This window comes from Mixophyes fleayi, chromosome 7 (genome assembly GCF_038048845.1).
Source record: "Mixophyes fleayi isolate aMixFle1 chromosome 7, aMixFle1.hap1, whole genome shotgun sequence".
Classification (NCBI taxonomy): Eukaryota; Metazoa; Chordata; class Amphibia; order Anura; family Limnodynastidae; genus Mixophyes; species Mixophyes fleayi.
In genome coordinates, this window is record NC_134408.1 from 85,387,159 (window position 1) to 85,409,322 (window position 22,164).

Sequence of the window (22,164 nt, forward strand, 5' to 3'; positions counted from 1 at the left end):
ATATTGTCATAATAAAAACATACAATTTACAGCGGGAGTGGTCTATGGACTTCCATTCATCTGACTGACTGTGTTAGCGCTATCCATACATAGCGGAATTTGGGTGGCAGGTCATTTCTTCCATTCATCTGGAACCCTTTGAGAGGGTAAAATATGCCACCTTCTCTATTTGGAGGACATTAGTTCACATATTTATGTGTACCACTTTGTTTCACCGGCCTATATATTCATATAAAATATATATTTTTTATTTTTTATTTTTACACATTTTTATTTATTTTTATTTTTTATTTTCTTTTTTCTATGGTCATATCTATCTATTTTTGGTCTAGACCTTTTTGCATTGATATAATTTTTGTGTTGGTGTCTGCAGACTATTTTTATATATTTTATATATGTGATTAGTTAACACTGTAAATTGTATGTTTTTATTATGACAATATATTTACATATCTACATCTGGCTATTGTTATTGATTATTTTCATCTAGCGTCGGGGAATTTGTGATTGTTTATGAAATACAGTTTAACAAAATATAAATATTTAATGAATACTTAACATACATCTATCACAAAGAAACACTGTATATCAATAGACATATAAAAACAAATAATAATTAATAAGAATGGCTGGGTAGTGGTGATTAAAAAAAAAACTAATAAGGAGACTGTTCCTATGCCCCTTTCCATCATCTATTATATGTCCACTCTGCCTATGTGCCCTTATCATCATCCAAGGTAGCCCCCTCTCTCTCTCTCACCACCTCCTCACCTTCTCTCTTGCTGCTCTAACTTCCTTACTTTACCATGCTTCTCTCCCTACGTCCCTTAACCCCTACCATCTATCTATACCTTTAGCTTTTCCCATATTTTTTATGTAAGAAGTCACTGCGAGCAAGTGAGATGTGTGTGTGTGTGTGTACTTGCATTCATATGCTTGTGGGAACATTGACTTGTTTACACAGCAACACTGTGGAGACTTGAGTCGTAATAGGGACAAAAAATGAGGTCCCCACAAAGCATTTCAAGGGTAATCAATCCAGAAATTACCTTGCTGTTAAGCTCAGCATAAAATTCTGGCATGTACCCATGAGTCACTTTTGTTGGAACAACAGTGTGAGTGTGCCTGATGTGGAGGGGAGAGTGTGTGTGCGTGTTCCACTGCTGGATTCCATATGTAAGCAATTCGTGCCACGTGCAGTGCTCCTGTGCATTTTACATGCTACGGGGATAAAGAAATGGTTGTGTCCCTCTGCTGCTGAAAGAAAAGTGGGGACAGTGGAGCATGGCAAAGCCCACTCAGATTATACCCCAGAAAGCAGTGAAGATGAGTATGCCCCTGAGGCTTCAGAGGAGAGCAGTTCAAACACCAGTGGTGATGTCCCATTGCCCGCCAAAGTGCAGGTAACCAGCGATGTGTTCTATGCAGGTCCATTCCCAACCTGCTGGCAGCAGCGTTTTAAATACAGAGGGTTGGAGAGAGACGATGTGGTGTCTGTCCAAAAGCTATCCAGAAACAGTGATGGCTCCAGGGTGTAAAAAAAACCCAGTAAAAAAGCAGTACTGCCTGTACTGTGAGAAAGCCCTCTCAAAAATAGCCCGGCACATGGAGCACGTTCACTGCAATATGACTGAAGTAGCCCGGGCCATGCAACTCCCCAAGCACTCAAAAGATAGGTACATGCACTTGGCACATATTTGCAATAGGGGCAATTTAGCACACAACGCTGAGGTACTGAGTACAGGACATAGCATTCTGGTCCTGTGCAAACTTCCAGGCAAAGAGATGGATGCCAAAGGCTTCAGGCACTGTGCAGCCTGCCAAGGCTTGTTTGCAAAGAAATACCTGTGGCGACACTTGAAGAGATGTAATCTAATCATAGGCAGCTATGTGCACCTTTGCTCAGCCTGTTCCACCTGACATCAGTGGTGGCGTTTGGAAGCTCTTGAGCGATGTGAACCAGGATGAAGTCTTACTCGCAGTCAAAAATGACCGATGCATCAAGCAGATGGGGCAGCATCTCTTCAACCAGGTCAATTCAGATGTTGACAGGCGCGAGTACATCCGTCAAAAGCTTAGAGAAATGGGCAGTCTACTGCTAGAGGCCAGAAGAGCTGCCCTTTGGAGAGAATGGAAGACTTTCCCACCCTATCGAACTTTATGCACGTAGTAGACGCTGTGAAGCTGGTACCTGGCTACGACAAGGAGACAGGTATATTTAATACGCCTCACTGGCACTCAATGTCAAAAGATAGTTAGGATTGTGGAGTGCAGAACCTTGATGGAGGGCTGCACTGCTGTGGTCAAAAACACACTTCAGAAGGATATACGAGGCAAGATGGAACTAGTTGATCTCATCGGCTGCCTGGAAAACTTTTAAGGAGCCTTAGCTCTTAACTTTCACTGAAAATGTGAAAAAGATGCACTTGTACTTCAATGAGCAGCAGCAAGCCTACCGGAGTGGGCTGTCCACCGAGCCTACGGTTAACCACTGGGCACTACTTGCAAAAGTCAAGCTGGCACAGGTGATTTTGTTCAATTGAAGAAGGGAAGTGGAAGTTTCCAAAATGTTGCTGACTTCCTTGTCCTCAAGAGATACCTCGGATCTCCACGAAGATGTGTCCCTTGCATTTTCTGGCATTGAAGGGAAGCTCTGCCAGCACTTCACTCGCATTGAAATCTGAGGAAACCGAGGGAGAAAAGTCCTCATTCTGCTGACACCAGCCATGCAAGCTGCAATGGAACTTCTTGCAGAAAAGCGTGACAAATGTGGAGTGCATAGCCAAAATGTCTACATGTTCACCAGACCAGCTAAATATAGGACATGATCCTAAATATAGGGTCCTGACATCAGCTGAGAGAAAGTCAAATGTTAGGCCACTGAAAAAGAAAAGTAGCTATTTGCTTTTATTAGTATTTCACCCTGTCTGTTCTTGCAGCTTCCACTTTCTGCGGCTGATATTGTCTTAAGCTCAGTTACTGCTTATCTGGATCCTGGAATGTTGGTGCACTATTTGGAAAAAAGACAGGTATATGAAATATAGAAGGCACCAACAAGACCCAGCGTTGAATCAATAACAGCCATATTTAATATTTAGGCCTCCCTCCCTGCAGCCATCCCCAACTATTAAATTAAATAAAATGAATAGTATTCACACTTAATAAATAACCTATTTCCTTTCAAACAGCCCTGATGTTAATTTAATAGCATACACATTTAATAAATAGCTCTATTTACCCCAAAACAGCCCTAAAATGAAATATCATTCCATTTAATCAATACATCTATTTCCCTCTCCCCCAAAGATCCCTAGTAATGAACTAATAGCATTTACTTTTAATAAATATAACTATTTCCCACAATCATCTCCAATATTAAATGATTTATTATCACATTTAATAAATAGCCCTGCTTATCCCCAAATTCAGCCCCACATTCAATTAATAGCCCCCAAACCACCCCAGCATTAAATTAAAGGCCCCATTACTCCACATTAAATGTATACATCCCACTATTAAATTTAATACCCCACCATCACCACACAAATAAATTAATAGCACCCATCATTAAATAATTAGCCCTCACCCACAAGCCACCTTTAAATTAATAGGTCAACTCTCATCCTCAAGACAAACCACCATTCCCTCATTACATTCAGACAAACCCCATTTCCATCATTACAATAAAACAACCTCCCTTTCCCTCATTACATTAAAACAACCCTCCCTTCCCTCATTACATTAAAACAACCCTTTTCCCTCATTACATTCAGACAACCCCCCTCCTTCTTTTATTACATTAAGACAAACCCACCTTCCCCTTCCCCTAACTTGCCTCCCCAATTTCCCTCCCACTTACCTTCATTGAACTGCGCTGTGCTGGACAGACAGACTCTTCTTTTATGTCCTCGCATCCCACATAAGGAAGGCAGTGAGGACAGACACAGACCCAGATAGGAAGAGGACGGGGACAGATACACATAGCGAGGGAAGGAAGAAGGCAGATACAGGCACACATAGGATAAGAGAGGCAGGGGGGAACAGATCATACAATCTGCAGCAGCAAATCGTATTTATACGTACTAGGTGTTGGTTTGTCATACCAGAACATACCGCCCCATTTCATGCACTGACTCCATCCAAAGTCAATTTTCAGTTTTTGGTAGAACCATTCTTTAAATCCATTAATCATGTACATAGACATAGTAACAGTACATTGTTAAAGAGGATGAAAAAAGACCACTCAACCCTTTGTAAATTCCAGCTGTGCTGAACTAGCTGAACATAAAACAAAAGTTACACTATAACGTCACTATAACCTCACAGATAGAAAAAATTTTTTTTTGATTTCATAATATCTATCAGACTAAAATACATTTCAAACAATATTTGCAGATGTCATTTTTTTAAGATAAGTATTAAATACATTTTTAAATCCATTTAGTGAATCTGACACATTATTTTAATTGTATGAAAAGTTTGTTTGTGGAATGTTTGACCATATTGTATCAATCCACCAGTTTAATGCTAAAGTGTCTTGGTCCATTGTGACAACCAAAATATATCTAGCCTCTCCTAATAAATAGAAAGGTAAATCTTTCAACAGTACACATAAAGCTGTATCCCATATTTGAGTACATCTACAAAATGGTATTAATCCTAGCAGGAACTAGATGATTCGGTGCACTGCAGCTGCAAAGCTTACTGTCCATTAATCTTTTTTTTTTTTTTTTTTTCAAGCAAAAAGACAGACATATGTACCAAAAACATAATGTGAACCTCACTGGTATTAAAAGTAGTGATAAATAATATTTGGTATAACTAACATATAGAAACATTGTTGATGATTAGAATACATAACTATAATTTAAGATACAACATATCATCTTAAATCCTTACAGTATAACATTGCATTCAGTTAATGACTAATATGAAATCACAACTTTTTAAAAAAATAAAAAACTACTTAGTATAATCTGTAACTGTTCACAAGAACACTACTTTATTAAAGCAGAAACTTACAACACATGCTTAAGAGATTTTACAGTAATGCAAGCAAAACACAATATAATTCCAAAGCCTAAGCTGCATTATGATATTAAGTGAGGCAGAAACTAAACCACTGGCTTCTCTCATTTCTGAATGCCAGCCACTTGTGGTCACATGGCAGACCGAATGGAACCATCTAATTACAATTGGACAGTTAAGTTAGTTTGCTGTAATACACAACTTAAAAAAATACATTTTCATATTTATTATTTGTCAAAGGTTTAAACATGGGTATCGTGTTGCGTATCATACGGTAGATAAAATGTTAGGCAAACAGTGATTGCTGTGCTAAAAGGAGCAATGTAAAATGTAAGAACTACCAATAGACAGCAGGGTTTGTGTTTCTTTTAAGTACTTTTTGTTAATGCAAAATTCCGGCAATATAATTTAGGACTAATCAACTGTTATATTTGTTTTGTCGCTATCAATAAATATTGTCCACTGCAATTAATGTGGTTTACACAAAAGAGATTTAATAGCAAGATGTAACAATTTACAATAAAATAAAATCAAGGTCAGCCAATACATACGCAGCGCACTGGATTCAGCATACAGTCATTCAATCCTGAAGCCTGTTGTCAAAGTAGACTGAATTATGGTCACAGTGCCTGGTTTATATACAATTTCTGGTACATAAAAAACAGTGATGATGTCATAAAGTAAACAAGACAATTGTTAAAGCTTTCTCCATTGGTTGAAGATTTAGAACAGTTCATAACAATGCAGGTCAGAGGTCGGTTCAAACAATGCTCTCCAAAGGTGGGGGGCAACTCACTCCAACTGTTGCCTATGTGTCTTCACTCAGGAGACTACCGAAATACTGGTTCAATCCAGCCTATTAGCATTCCAAACACAATATATTTTTGAGCATTAATCCTTTATCGTCCATAACTAGCATACGCAGGGTGCGATCGCTTAGCCGATAGTTGCTGATTTCTGATGGTAAAAAGTGGATTAGTATGACATTAAACATGATACATTTCCTATATCCTAAACACAAACACTTTATAGCTTGACATTATATTAAAGTATTACATTTATTACATTTGAATACAAAAAACTATGTGCTGGAACTATTTACAAATGTATGTATGTAAATGTATTAATATATGTTCGGTAATGTTATTGCTTAATTAGCCCTTCCACGCCGTAGTGTACCATTCGCTTATTTTCACCTAATTATCAATTAAATCGATCTTAATTAATTTTAAATTGCTTCATCCAATTATTTGACTTTCACACAACTGACTACTCATAAACAAGGCTCCATAATTACTTAAGTCTCGGGGTTGGGTCTTCTAAAGCTTTTTTATTAATGATGGCATGTTTGTGTGCATTTTAATTTTTAAAACGGCTGTATAAGGAATTAGCTGGTTTATTCAAACTCGACCCCACACCACATGGTTAGAGCTGTAATAGAAGTCTTAGCATTTTATTGTGTTGCCCTGCAAATCATTTTGCCACAGTTAAAACTATTCCTAGGGTCGGCACTGCAGTAGAGGAAAAATGGATTAGGGCTCACATTATTATGTTGAGTCTAGATTTAAATAATTTATTTCATTGTTTTATATCAAACAGCAATATCTGTCTTCAGCAGTTGGACACTGTACACATTTCAGGTTAGTAAGAGAATCCACTATTGCAGTAAATCAATGTCAACCAATTATTCTCTCCCTTAGTTACTATTCTATACTGAACACTTCTAAAAAGGAAAAGTTGAGATTTTGCCTATAGCAATCAATCAGATTCTAGCTGTCATTTATTTAGTACATTCTACAAAATAACAACTAGATTCCAATTTTTCAAACACGCAGCTTGATAAATTAACCCGCTAGCGTTAAACTGATAAGTGATTGTTCTTCATCAGTTGTTACACTAAAAATCTTATAAGTAGCAATCATCACTAACCTACAATAGAATTGACCTATTCATACTGCTTATAATAACAAAAAACCTAGTTTAAACATCCCAAATAGATATGGTAAATATTTTATTTCATATAGTCCCATATTGTTAGACATAAAAATATATCTATACTCTTTATCTTCCATTAGTATATTTAGTTTTTGTTTCTGATGTTCTTAGAGGTGCTATGTTTCATATATCAAGTATGTTTTGCAAGAATGTAATCTATATAATATGTTCATTTATTCGGTCTTATCCTTTTGAGTAGTATAACTCATGGGAATATATTAAACAGAAAACTGGTAGTGGATAAAGACCAATTGGGCCTGATTCATCAGCGGATGGAAACTGTTCGCAAGTTGCATTAAGTATATTATGCAAAAGTTGTCAAGATCGGTAATGAGCGATTCAATAAGCAACGGATCTTCAGATACGTACCAAGATAAACTGGTTCACAAGTCACTTACGAAATGCAAAAAAAAATGCAACATGGAGGTGCGAACAACTATGGATATTAACCAATAAGTTCAACATAGACTACGAACTATGGGCATGATTCTCATTAAGGAAGTTAAGCAAAAAAATTAAGTAAGATTTCTTATTCAAGTTTTGTGAACAAAACCATGTTGCAATGAGAGAGGTGCAGGAGAGTTTATTATTTTGCCCATAAGAAAAATACTGCCTGTTTTTTCATGTAGCACACAAATACTTTTTTTGTACACTGAAAATTAGTTAATCAAGGACATGCCGTACCCCAAATATAAATCTGCCATCACATTTTAAATTTGCCTTCCCCTCCAATGCAACTTGGTTTTGCCTTACTTGCTTAATTTTGTTTAACTTTCTTTAATAAATCTCAGACCCTCCCCTGTTCCAAAAATGAATGTTGAGATGCGAAGAATTTGTTTATAAAGTTTAAAATAACAATCTGTGGAGTGTATTCTACAGAACCTAATTATTATTAATAACATTATATAAATGTTTTTCATTATTATTTAGATTATTAAATCATCAGAAAACACAATAAATGCTACTTAAATCTACTGCTGACATTTTTTGTATAACATTTTTCTGTTTATTAATGTGTGGGAAAGATGGCACCTCATTCAGAACACTCATAGGGGAATATGTTCAAGTTTAGAGATACCTACTCCCTCATCACAAACTTCCTTAGTGCTAAAAATGGATGGGAGTTAATACTAGAATGTTGTCTTAGTGGTTAACACTTCTGTCTCACAACACTGGCATCATGAGTTCGAATCACGAACATGGCCTTATCATCTGTGTGGAGTTTGTGGGCCTAAATCATAACTAAAATTAGTAACTTTGGCTAAATGTTACATGGGCTGTTTTCTTTGCCAAGGGGTGAACATTAATATAGTATTTTGCACCTAAGGTAAATATACGCTGTTGTTTCATGTAACACACAAACACTTTATAGCTTGACATTAAAAAGCAGATCTAGGCCCTGCTCTATCCCAATTATAAATCAGTCCTCACGTTTTAAATTTACCTCCTCCTCCAATGCCACATATTTTGGCCAAGATGCATTTGTAATTTTTTAATAAATGTGCCTTTATCTTTATCTCTATAATCAGGTCCACAAGGCACATTATTATGTGCATGCTGCCATCTATGAATTCACTAAGACTTGAAAGAGGGGGGTTGATTTTGAGGGGATAGGCTCCTTATCGGTCAATGTAACTATTGTGTCTGTAAATCTGCCTTTCTTCATCTTCCGTTTCTATGTTATGTAACCATCTTGCAAATTAATCAATGCAGACTACACTGGTGCAGCATAGTGGCTTAGTGGCTAGCACTTCTGCCTCACAGCACTGGGGTTATGGGGTTATGAGTTTGATTCCCTAACATGCCCGTATATATGTGTGGGCTTCAATCATTAAGAAAAATAAAATAATGCTGGGTTTTTTAACCTTGAAAAAAACATGCTGCAATGTACAGCGTGCAAATTAGTTTGCGTTAATCTTCCTTTTATATATTTAGATTTGCACATAAGAAAAATACTGCCTGGCTGTTTTTCCATGTAACACGCACTTTTTTGGAATTTTTTACACTGACCTTAAAAGTTGGTCTACGACTTGCCCTAGCCCAATGAAATATTTAGCCACACATTTTAAATGTTCACCCACCTCCAATGCAACATGGTGGTGCAAAGGTGTAAACTTACTCCTTTTTTGGTTTAATTTACTTTTCTTAATGAATCTAGCCCTGTATGTCCCCCCTGTGTTTGCGTGGGTTTTCTCCATGCGCTCTGGTTTCACCCAACAATCCAATAAAATTTTAGTCGGTTAATTGGCTGCCAACAAATTGATGTCAATCTCTGTTTCTGTTTGTTACTGAATTTAGACTGTAAGCTCTATTGGACCAGGTATATTATAGGTATGGATTAGATATTATGAGCGCTGATCTGATCTGCTTCCTAATATTTACACACTAGAAGAAGGTTCCAACTCTTCTCATTTAAACAAGATATAAACAAAAAATGGTGTACATACATTAGGCGCCAATCTTAAACACATCAGTCTGAGGCAGTTTCCTTTTCTACAGCGAACATCAGTATTATGATTTTTTTTCTCACTGAAACTCAAAAAAAATTGATATAGTGTAGTATGTTCTTTATAATCACAATTCTCAAACATACAGATTGGAAAAACTCCATATAAACACCATGTGCTGATAAGTGAAAGTAGCAACAGATAGGAAAAACTCCAAGGGCTAGATTTACTAAGCTGCGGGTTTGAAAAAGTGGGGATGTTGCCTATAGCAACCAATCAGATTCTAGCTGTCATTTTGTAGAAAGTACTAAATAAATTAAAGCTAGAATCTGATTGGTTGCTATAGGCAACATCCCCACTTTTTCAAACCCGCAGCTTAGTAAATCTAGCCCCAAGTGTCTTCTATTCCACATTGTCCATCAAAGACATATGCTTACAATGTTTCCAATGAGTATAAGCCTTCAGATGAAATATCAGACATTCTCCTCCTTCTCTCACTGGAAGACCATCCTTTTCTCCAGTCAAATACAAAATAACAAACAAAAGAGATCTAGTGCATTATCTCTTTAAACTTTACTTGTATAAAAGATTAAAAACAGTCCAATTGTAACAAGATAATTCCACAATAAAATTATGCAGGGACTCGTACCAGATTGTATCAGGAAATAGGTGTAGATGTAAAATTGCAAATCTGTCATCAATCAGGTCCAGTCACCGTTATAGCCAACGCGTTTCAACTCCAATGTGAGTCTTTTTGGCTGATGTTGTCAACATCCCAGTGTCTTGTGGGCATTAAATAATGTTTCTCAGGTGAAACCGAGGCTTGAGTATGTTCTCTTTTCCGCAATATTGTCCTCTGGTTCCTACATCGCTAAACTGGATTTGACGTCACATCACTTCCGGTCCGCGTGTCCGGCCAAACGGACATAGATAAAGTTGCAAACATTCAAAAATACATGCACAGTATAAAATATAAATAAACATAAGGGGGTAAATGTATCAAGCTGAGAGTTTTCCGGCGAGTTTGAAAAACCAATCAGATTCTACCTATCATTTATTTAGTACATTCTACAAAATGATAGCTAGAATCTGATTGGTTGCTATAGGCAACCTCTCCACTTTTCAAACTCGCTGGAAATCTCTCAGCTTGATACATTTACCCCAAGAGTTCTCTTAAATGTCCATGGTAAGTGTTCTATGTCCAGTATTCTCCGTTGGTTAAATTTGCCATGGAAGGATGAAAAAAATGAATAAAAACACGGAAAAAAGGATTGGTACTATTGGTTCAACCTTCATTTTATATTAAATCGATAGAACCCTTGTTAAACTTCTGATGAAAACAGAGAACACACATATGTGAGAATATATGATCCAATCTAAGTCATAATACAATTAATTAAATATAGTGGATGCCTCTATCATCTGACTTCAGTATATGAATGTTACTTATAGAAACCACTTCAATTCGAAGTCTAGGTTTAACCCTTTGGGGGCCAACGTGTTGAATCCAAAAATCCACTTAATTTCTGCTCTTGCTAATGAGAGACTGTGTCTGTATTTCTGTCATTATCCTCAATGAGCTGCATTCCCATGAAATCCTTAATTTTATAAGGGTTACTAGAATGGTGAACTTTAAAATGGTTAGAAGTGAGTGTGTCTCTAAGCTCCTCTTTATATTATATACATGTTCTCGCATCTTAATTTTTAATGGGCGGGTGGTTCTACCTACGTAAAACAGACCACATTCACACTGAATCACATATACCACATTTTTTGTGTGGCAAGTAATGAATTGGCCTAGTTTGCATTTTCGCCCATTAATTTCCACTTCTGTGAATTTAATATCTTTCAATCTGCATGTGCGGCACGCCATGCATACCCCACATCGGTGGAATCCCTTAGTTCTAATGTATTTCTTTTGTTCCACAGGTATATGACTCCTGACCAAATGATTTCTTAAATTGGGTGTTTTTTATATATAAATTGGGGCTTGTCAGGAATATTGTTTCCTATGATATTATCCTTTTTTTAGAATATCCCAATATTTACTAAATACTTTTTCTATATTTCTGAAGTCCTTGCTGTATTGTGATACAAATTCCCAGTCAAACTTTTTGGATATATCCCCATTTCTCTCTTCTTTGGGAATGAAGAATTCCTTCCTATCAGTTTGTAATATCTTATCTTCCATTTTATCTAAGATATCCCTCCTATATCCTTCCCCTACGAATTGTTTTTTCATATCTTGGAGTTGGCTGACAAATATATGTTCCTCCGTACAGTTTCTTTTTAATCAATTCATCTGACCGAACGGTATATTGTCAAACCAAACTTTGTGATGGTTACTATTATACCCTATATATCCTCCTATATCCGTAGATTTACTATATGTCTTTGTTTGTATCACTTTCTTAGTAATGTAACCTGTAATGTCCAAAAAATTTGCGGTGATCTTACTGTAGTCAAAAGTAAGTTCAATATTGGAATTGGAATTCAAGCATGCAAAGAAATTCTGGAGAGTGATCTCAGAGCCTCTCTAAACAAATAATATGTTGTCAATATAGTGATACCAGGATACCAGGTCTGCCCCAAAGCCATAACCATTCCACACCCATAACTCCTCCCACTGGGCTATGAAAATGTTCGCATAGCTTGGAGCGAACCTGGTACCCATGCCGTTACACTGCAAATAAAAAAATTCTTGAAACTTGAAATAACTATTAACTACTAAATAACTAATAACTATCATCTCTTATGAAGTGTCTTGTAGCTTGTGAATATGTGGTATTTTCAAGACACTTGGTGACAGCTTCCAATCCTAAGTCATGTTGGATGATGGTATATAATGATTTTACATCTGCTGTCACCAAAAATAAATCATATTGCCATTCAATATCATTTAATTTCTCCAAAAATGATCTGGTGTCTTTAAGATGTGATCTAGACTGTTGAACTAGGGGCTGTAAAAAATGATCAATTATTTCTGAAAGATTGATTGTGACTGAACCCAAACCCGAGATAATGGGCCTCCATGGTGGGGCTGTTAAATTTTGATGGATTTTGGGTAATGTATATAGTACTGGGATTCTGAGGAACGGAATGATGATATATTCTGCCGTTTTCTCATCAATGACTCACTCTTCCACATATTTCCCAATCATATCATTTAAATTCTTTAGAATAGTGTCTGTGTGATCTTTCTTAAGTTTTTTTATATGTTTGTCCTGCTGATAATTGGTTCTTTATTTCATCTGTATAGTATTCAAAATCCATTATAACAACACCGCCCCACTTGTCTGCAGGTTTAATCGTTATAGACCTGTTATCTTTCAAATTTTTAATGGCCTCTCTTTCTTTCCTTGTGAGGTTGTATTTTATCTTTCTTTGGTTTTAGACTTATAGTTCATCTTTTCCAAATCCCCTAGGACCAATTTACAAAAGGTTTCAATAAAGTTCCCCTTTACCGGCGTAGGAAAAAAATTAGATTTTTTTCTATATTTCCCATTTTCTATTATGTTTTTTTTTTATTGTAATTCCATCCTAATAAGGTTATATGCAATATAGCAACACTTGGAGTTTTTCCTATCTGGTGCTACTTTCACTTATCAGCACATGGTGTTTATATGGAATTTTTCCAATCTGTGTGTTTGAGAATTGTGATTATTTGGAAAGAACATACTACACTATATGAATTTTTCTTGAATTTCAGTGAGAAAAAAATCCTAATACTGATGTTCATTGTAGGAAAGGAAACTCAGACTCTGATGTGTTTAAGATTGGCGCCTAATGTATGTAAAAGAGAAAAGGAATTGCAGCACTAAAATCAAGCTGGCCTTGAAAATTCAATATAATATGCACCAATAAGCAGTCACGAATCATTAAACATATAATTTAATATAACATATAAAATATATAAAAAATATATATAAAAAATAATGTACATCTCAACTACATATTCCTAAAGAAAACATACGTATCACATAAATGGAAGCTATCTCGTTAATATATTCACAGTGCACTGTGATGAACTATACACAATAGAAGGTATGCATACCATATAAGCGCTACTTATAAATATGTCCCAGCTGGATACAATGTAGCTGAATGTTTTGCAAACGGAAGCAATAAATTGTGTTAAAGTAGCTCCACATAAATTATCTTAATTATGCCTCAAAGATCAAAAAGGCTACATGTATTGCATGATAAGGCAAACCGAAATGATGATAGTCAATATATTGGAAGCAATAAAAGGAAATCCTAATGCGATTTTCGAATGAACCATGAAATCATGCTATTATAATACTTTCAATTTATAATTACTCAGTCCATCTCCTGTGAGAATTCTTCATCAAATGATATGTATATATAGAAGGAGACTCAAATCAGCACGAATTTGTGATCTTAAACTTGAAAAAGAGAAAAAATACTTTTTTCCTTTTCCGTGATTAACAGATGGTTTTAGTCATATTCGTTCTGTTCACGACCAGTGTGAAATTTAAATAACATTCTCTAACTATGTAGAGATATATCAGATAAATATATCAAAGACCAATAGATTTGCCGTCTCTCATCACTGCTAATCATATAGGTGTAGATCTATTCCTACCGTCAGCGTGTCTCCAATGTATGTACACCATTTTTTGTTTATATCTATTGGACCAGGGACTGCGCTCTCTGTACAGCGCTGCGGAATTTCTGGTGCTATATAGCTAATTAAATGATTAAAGAATTGTTAATCTAGTAGGAATGGACCAATCAAAAAAATACATTTCTGTATGTTCTTAATGTACATTCATTTTGGTCAAAAATCATATGAATATTTGTTTTAAAATGACATTAATAAAGACACATACACCAATTTTATTTTATTTATTTTTTTAACAAATCTAAATAACAAAAACAAAGATCAGAAAAAAAATCAGATTATGAGCAATACAATTGCTCATACAGATCAATATGTTTTCCAATAACTTTTGGTATTTTTATGTTTTTTTAAAATGCTTCAAAACATGGTTGGTTTTGAGGCCCAGTCGTGGTGTCTTCTTGAGCTGTAAAAAAAAAAAATATATATATTAGCATGTTTAGGTAATTGTGAAAACATAAATTACTTTTCTGGGTGCACTTTGCCAGGATCAGCAGAGGCGCCAAGTGTTACATAACTTTAAACTATCAGCAAACGTTAATGGAATGCTAAACACAGTAGTAGACGGATAAAACTTTTTGGGTGTCGGATGTATATATATATATATACACATATGTATGGTGGCCGGGTGGAAAAGGGAAAGTTGATTTCCAACAAACACTTATTAGGCCAATCATGATGGAAACCTGTGAAATGGCTAACTAGGTCTAGGGTAAAAGCAATATTGAAAATAAATGTTTTATAATGACTACTACAGGCTTGTAAACACAATAAAATGATGCAAATTGTTAAATTAAATACTTACAATCTACCAACTCATCCAGCTGCCACTCCACCTCCACTCCGGGCTCTGCTTCTCTGGCTGCCTCCTCCTACATCTCCTCCCCTTCCTGGGCCTCCTCCTACTCCTACCTCTCCCGCTCCTGGGCCTCCTTCCTGGCCTCTTCCTCCTGGAATCTGCAACGCTCCCTCCTCAAATGGTCTGTTGGAGTAAGTAGGACACACAAGCTTATATTATCCAATGTTCTCCCTGTTTCACACTGATCTCCTCCCTGAGCTACTCCAGGAGCTGTGGCCGGAGCCACCGTAAATCGCTGCACTGTATAAACTCTATTATCTTTCTAGTGACAGTAGGGACCCCAGCATGGTCCTTTAATACAGCTGCAACATAGCAACCATTATTGTTTTTTCATTTATCAGCTTAGCCCTGGATATATTTGTATGTGCATGTCATACCTGCCTACTCTACCGGAATTCCTGTGAGGCTCCCGAATTTTGTGGAGTCCTCACGGACTCCCAGAGGAGTATGCAAAACTCCCGAAATTTGGCAAAATTCACGCCAATGAATGGAGGGGACAGGGCTTAATCGCTTCATTAGGCTCCGTCCCCTCCATTCAATGCCGTGAATTTTGACTTTTTATAGTGGGGTCGGGGCTATGGTGACACAAAATGTCACCACACCCTCCTCCTACCCCATGACTTCTCCCCTGGATCTCCAAAGGGGAGATATCTTAAAATTGAGCATGTATGGTGTATGTGTTTGTTCATATACACATATACATATATATTTTTTTCTGTTTACACTATTCAAATGATGAAAATTAACCTCTGTTCAGATATGTAAAACAAAACAAACATGATAGTATTTCCACATTGTTTTTCATCATACGAATTGATATATGTAATGCTCACATTACATATATCATATTAAGGGTAGCAGACTTGTATTAATTGTTTTAGTTAATCTTATACATGCTGACAATAAATTAAGAGGGATGATGTTCATAATAATGTCAGATATCGCCATAGTTTTGGATTCGTACAATTGCAAAAATAATGATGTTTACTACGCTTACCTTTATTTTATCAATGTTTATATGACAGCTAGTGTACATAATATAGAAAATAAAAAACATACAATGTAAGTCTAATTTATAGCGCAGGATATTTGTAATTAACTCTGAATCTGTACCAATCAGGAAGGGATGGGAGGAACTTAGAGAGAATCAAGGTCTCTTATTGTTTACCTGTATGTCAATTACAGGAAAACATATCTCTTGATAGGTTCTTGTACTATATAAGAAATGTCATTTCAAGTCTTCGGGTTAGTACCTTGACAAAGCAAGTAGCAAAACGCGTGTCTGGAGTTCGCCTCGCTAAGTGATTCAATGAAATGAAACCACTTTGATAGACTAGATAGTTCTTTCTAACTCTATATAGTTAGCCAGATTACTAGTGGGTGAACTTTATTTACCTCTAATAAGGGGGGCAATTTACTGCTATATCACAGCAGTGTATTAGGCTCACTTCAACAGCAGGGCATGATCATCAGATGAAGCGGTTGAAAACAGTTCATTATATTGCTGCCAAAGGAGTTATATGGCATGTTAATAACAGTAACTGCTAAAGGCCATATTTTTGGCATATTGCATCATCTATAAGTTTCAATTTCTTTTTTTAAGCTGTCATAGACAGTACGCTATATCGCTACCACGGCAACTAACTGATATTTTAATAACGGTAGCTGCCACAGGCCATTTTATTGGTAAATCGCAGTAACTATTTATTCTAACGAACTTGATGCACAGACACTTTGTGACCTTAAGTATATGATTCGTTTTTCATAAAGTGTCATAATGAATAATACCTCTCTACTATAATTGTACAGTGATAATCCTATTACGGGTACAGAAGGAGTTATGGTCATCTGCACACAATATTTATATCTTCCTCATGGAGAAACAATGGTAAAGATTATTGAGACAAGAGAAAAGTGGTTTTATATATCTTTATTGAAGCTAATTGTTGAACAATTGAAATCAATTTAATACATAATTCATGATCACATAGCAAGGCTTGGTAGAGAGCCTACCATTTTATCACAATTTCCTACTTTTCACTCTTTACATATTTAATATTTCGCTACAAGTTTGACATCTGGATTAAAGTTTTTAAGAATATTAATAAAGGTTCTAGTTTTATAAACTGCAGATTGAAGAGTCCTAACCTCTGTTACCATGCTCCTATTACACGTTTAAACCATCAACATACCTTGATAAATAAAGACACGGACAACTGTTAAATTTAACTATTTTACGTTGCAATTTATTAATTGGATTATAATTGGCTTCGATTTTTTAATCGGTGGTGGAGAAGGCAAGGATGGTGAAGTGACCCCGATTATGTCAAACTTACCAAACAGTGTATGGCCCTGAGGCACTAACCACTGGTACCAGGATGACTCCTTTATGATTGGCCGGTGCTAAATCTGGCATCAGGTTGCACGCCCCCCCCTCTGGGCTCGCAATGTCCTGCCCGTACAGAGCAGACCAAGGAGTTATGTTTAAGGAACCAAGAGCCAAGGTGCTTCGAAGAGGGTAGTGCCCATAGGCCAATCAGTGGTAGCACCGTGTGACCGGTTGCCGACTCACCAAATTTGCTTTCCTGCCAAAGCTGGAGGTTCCTGGGACCTACAGCCCGTCACCGATTGCCCTACATGCCTCCTCCATCCCTCTAAATAGCTGCCTGATAAAGAAAACTAACCCGTCGTCGGAGAGGTGTACCCCGTCTGCCCGGTATAGCTGGACCTGATCTACTACTATTTGGGTGTGTTTAATGCTAGCCCCGCCCAGGGACCTTACCACTCTACCTACATTTTGATTCAGCTTCTTGACGACAAGCTTCATAATCTCAGGACTGATGGGGGATCTCCAAGATAACAGGGATATGACTACGGACCAGCAGAGATGTACTGAAGGCCATTGCGCTCTAATTGTTTTCAAACTCTCCCTGATGGCTATAAACAAATCAAGGGACTTACCTATCCCCAAATCATTGCCCCATTAATTGCAATTGCCACGGACAGCAGGGGATTTAAGGCTGACCATTGCATACCTCGCCTACCCATCCATTGTATACTATCTTGTCTGTGCCCCACCCTGATCCTATTTTTGGCCTCACTATGCCTGGCCACCCAATGAATGTACGAATGCCCGATGACCCATACCCTGATCTTCCCCGACGCAGCATCTGTGGGTTAAGCAGAATAATATAATATCAAGCCGTGTCTTATGCTGATAAGATGCATCTTCCCCCGACCCTTTCTGTCACTCCAAAGGTAACCTGCCAGAACAGGAGATCAACAATGACTGGCAAAATCACAGAACAAAACATAACACATGGTAAGGGAAAAACAAAGGGGCGGGGGGAGTTGCCGGTAGCCCCAATGAAGGCGAAAACCCGAAAAACCCCGGCGGAACACCACTAATCAGGCCTTAGTTCAGGGAGAAAGCTGGGAAAGATCCTTCATGCCCCCACATAATATGGTGGGCGGTTAATCCCAGCACTACCGACAGGGGAGGGTGGAAGGGGAGAGGGGGTTGGGAGGGGTGGGGGGGGGGGTAGAAGATTGAAGGAGATCAGATTATGTACAGGACCACATGCGCTGTCTGCTCCCTGTCTTAACGCCCGTATGAGTTGTTTTAACATGCCCACTGTTACTGGCTGCCTGACATCTTCTTTTCTAGGTTGTAACTTACCCCATCCCTTGAGGGCTCTACTAATCAAGAAATGCTTTGTTATGTCCTCTTTCCCCAAGGTACGGGCTCGAAAAGGATATGCCTGCCAGCAGCAGGGAGACTGAGGACTTTGAGGCACCTGCTAGGTATTTATCCCATATGAAGGCCATGATGTCATCTGTCCCTGGATGATCTGCCCTTCCTTTCGTTTTCAGGAAACTGCGCCATTGAAGCCACTCTGACCGGTACGCTCTCCTGGTTCCCAGGGGCTAATGATGTCTCCGCTAGCTCCCTTATGCCGACCCGATGATCTGCCAAACATAAGGCTGACAAGTCGTACCCTCCAACTGAGCCTGTGGTGCCAGTTCTTGAAACCGTTGCCATTGCTGACGTGACAGGGCGTCCGCTATTCTGTTGTCAACCCCTGGCATGTGTAGTGCTCTAAGTGAGATGTCGTGCTCCAGGCATCTGAGCACCATGTGCCTCAGGAGATTGATGGCTTGCGGTGAGGATGTGCTCTGTCTATTTATACATTCCACTACCCCCAAGTTGTCGCACCAGCAAACTATGTCCCTCTCTTTCAACTCCGTGGCCCACAATTCTATGGCAACAATTATGGTGAAAAGCTCCAATACCAAGAAGTTTTTTTTATCAGGCCACTCGCAGTCCAGGAATCGGGCCAAGGGACTGCGCACCAAGCCTCTTGGAAGTAGGCCCCCGAAGCCCCATGACCCGAAGGCATCGGTATGAAGGTCCAGTGTGGCGGAAGCTACTTCCGCGGAAGGCCACTTGTGCACCCAATTGAATGTGGAGAGGAATTCTGACCAAATTGTCAAGTCTCCCCTGATGTCCTTGGACAGAGTTAACCTGCTATGGGGGCTTTTTTGACCTGCTGTTGCTAATTGGAGCTTCCTGCAAAAGACTCTGCCCATCGGTATGACCCTGCATGCGAAGTTGAATGACCCCAGGAGTGATTGCGCTTGCCTTAATGTAATATTACGAGCCGACAGAGCTGAAGCTATGTATCCCTGCAACTTCCTTGCACTTTGTCTTTGGGCAGCCGGCAACACCTTTCTATTGTGTCGATTTCGATCCCCAGGAAGGAAAGGCAATGGGAGGGACCTTCTGCTTTGACGTGCGCGACTGGGACGCTGGGGACTCTAAATAGCGCTTGCGATGAGCTGAGTATATCTGCGCAGACCGTTTGATTAGCTGGGCCTATGAATAGGAAGTCATCTAAGTAGTGCGCGATGCCCCTGTGATTCGTTCCCGCCTGAATACACCAATGTAGGGACGAGCTAAATTTTTCAAAGAAGGAGCAGCCCATGGGGAGACATCTATCAATGTAATAACCATCTTATAGCCTAAAACCCATGAACTTGAATGATTGAGTGTGCAGTGGCAGTAGCCGGAATGCTGCCTCAATGTCCAATTTCGCCATTAGCGCCCCCTGCCCGAATGATCTCACTATGCCTAGTGCTAACTCGAAGGACTGGTATGCCGCCGAACTATTGGCATCGTCTATGACATCATTGACTGACCCAACCGGGGGGTGAGACAGGTGTTGGATCAGTCGAAATTTCCCTTTAGTTTTTTTGGAAACTACTCCTACTGGAGATATAACTAGGCCTTCTATTGGGGGATATGGAAAAAGGGCCTACCATCCGGCTTAACTGCACTTCTTTCTTAATTTTTTCGTTGATTATATGGGGCAGGGCATAAGCTGACTTTAAGTTTTTTACTGCCTTGGCTTTTACTTCTTTCTTTACCGGAAGTTTAAATCCAAATTCGAAACCATTACGTAAAAATGATAACAGTGCTGTGTCTGAAGATAGCCGGAACCAGTGCTCCAGCTCCTTCAGATTGATGAGGGGAACTGGCTTTCTTAATTAGCGCAGTTGGGGGGCCCTCGTCCTTTGCTGTCTTTTGTGGAGGGACGGGGGCAATCCTTCGCTGAGTGGGGACCTCTGCATCACCCGCAAATGTGTCTGTACTTGCAAGCGGCCCCACGGGTGCATGAGCCATTATTGAATGCAAAGCACCTATTGCGCTCTCCTTGGTGCATGCCTTGCCTTCCTTGCTGTGGCCTAGCGACAGGGACCAACTCGGGTGTGTTCGTACTGGGGCACATCATGTCCAACCAGACTTCTACGTCTTTACAGTCAAATGGTATTATATGCTGGCATGACAACCTTTTCCTAAAGCTCTCGTCATATTTGCCCCAATGAGACTTCCCGTCTGTTAGGAATATGTCTACAATCAGATGCACATAACGCCACACGTCTGTCACTGCTTCTGGCCGCGTCTCTATGTATGTGGCCGTGAAAGAACAGAACGCTGAAACCCATCGGGGGAAGGTTTTGTGCGCGTCTTCTCCTATCCCCCCTTTTTCCTTGGCTGCCTTTACCTCCTTCTTCACCTCCTCTGTTAGCTCAAACATATCTACATAGAAACCCTTCTTTATCCTGTCTTTTATGCACGGTGGAACCCCATCATTAGAGACGTGTAGGAGCATTTAACCATGTCCGGGCCGCGACCCACCGGCCTGATGGGTATGCAACTTTCTTTGCCCTGTGTGCTGCCCCCCCGTGAAGTGTGCCTGTAGTATCTTCATTAGTCTGTGTGGCCCCTGCTCCTCGTCTGACCCTTCATCACTGGACACCAATGTTGGACTATGTGCCTGTGTATGATCTATCTCCATCTTATCCTGCTCACCTAATGTACCTGCAGCGCCCACCGCCGCCGTCTGGCCTCCTTCTTCGTTGTTAGCGTCGGCCGCTTGCATCCAAATGGCTTGCGCTGCCTCCTGGTTGGCTGTCCTTGGTGGTTCGTCCAAACTCGTAGCGTCCTTTGCTACAAATGCCGGGGTCGCCTGTGTTACTGACAAAACGACAGGGTTAGGATGGCTCGCGCCATCTGAAATGTTGGGAGGTCGCGCTGCGCTTTGCTGTGTTTGTTCTAATAGGGTGTGGGTGATTCTATCGATGGTCCCCCCACTGGTGCAGAGGGTGGTGGTGTTAGGGGTTCGGCGGGCGCATGGGAGGGATGGGCACTATTGGCGAAAGAGCAATGGGCATGGCATGCCGTTAGCGTGGGGTTGGGAGGAGGGAGGGGGGCCACATGTCGGGCTTGCATACTCGGCTCCCCGCTATGGTGGTCATATTCGAAAATGGCTGGGGGGAAAGGCCATTCGCTATCCTGTCTTGACTGGAAGCATGGGGAGGAGAGCATGGTTCTCCTGGAAGCGGGGAAGGAGGGGGCGCTCTGCTGAGGCATCTGCTTAGTCCAGGAGAGTTGTGTCCCTGAGGAGCTGCGCTAAATTGTGGTAGGCTACCAAAGAGGCTCGCTGGGCCATCTTCCCTAGCGTTATGCCCTAACAGCATAATGATAAAGCCTGTGCCGGAGGCAGAATGGGGGGCAGGAGGGGCTGATGCCCTGGCGGCATTCAGTCCATGCAGGTATGGGGGCTGGAAGGCCTGCATGTAATCGAAGGGGCCGGGCCCTACCCTATACCAACTGTTACTGCTCATTGGTG

The 22,164-nt window shown here is 39.4% G+C and overlaps 1 long non-coding RNA gene across 1 annotated transcript; it reads right to left on the minus strand.

Moving 5' to 3' along the window:
- Positions 1 to 14,435: 14,435 nt before the first annotated feature.
- On the minus strand, positions 14,436 to 21,851 carry LOC142096975 (uncharacterized). The gene is made up of 3 exons (XR_012678074.1): positions 21,345 to 21,851; positions 14,918 to 15,094; positions 14,436 to 14,518 (listed from the first exon to the last, which is right to left on the minus strand). It is a non-coding gene; the product is annotated as an uncharacterized LOC142096975 (long non-coding RNA).
- Between the last annotated feature and the right edge of the window lie 313 nt (positions 21,852 to 22,164).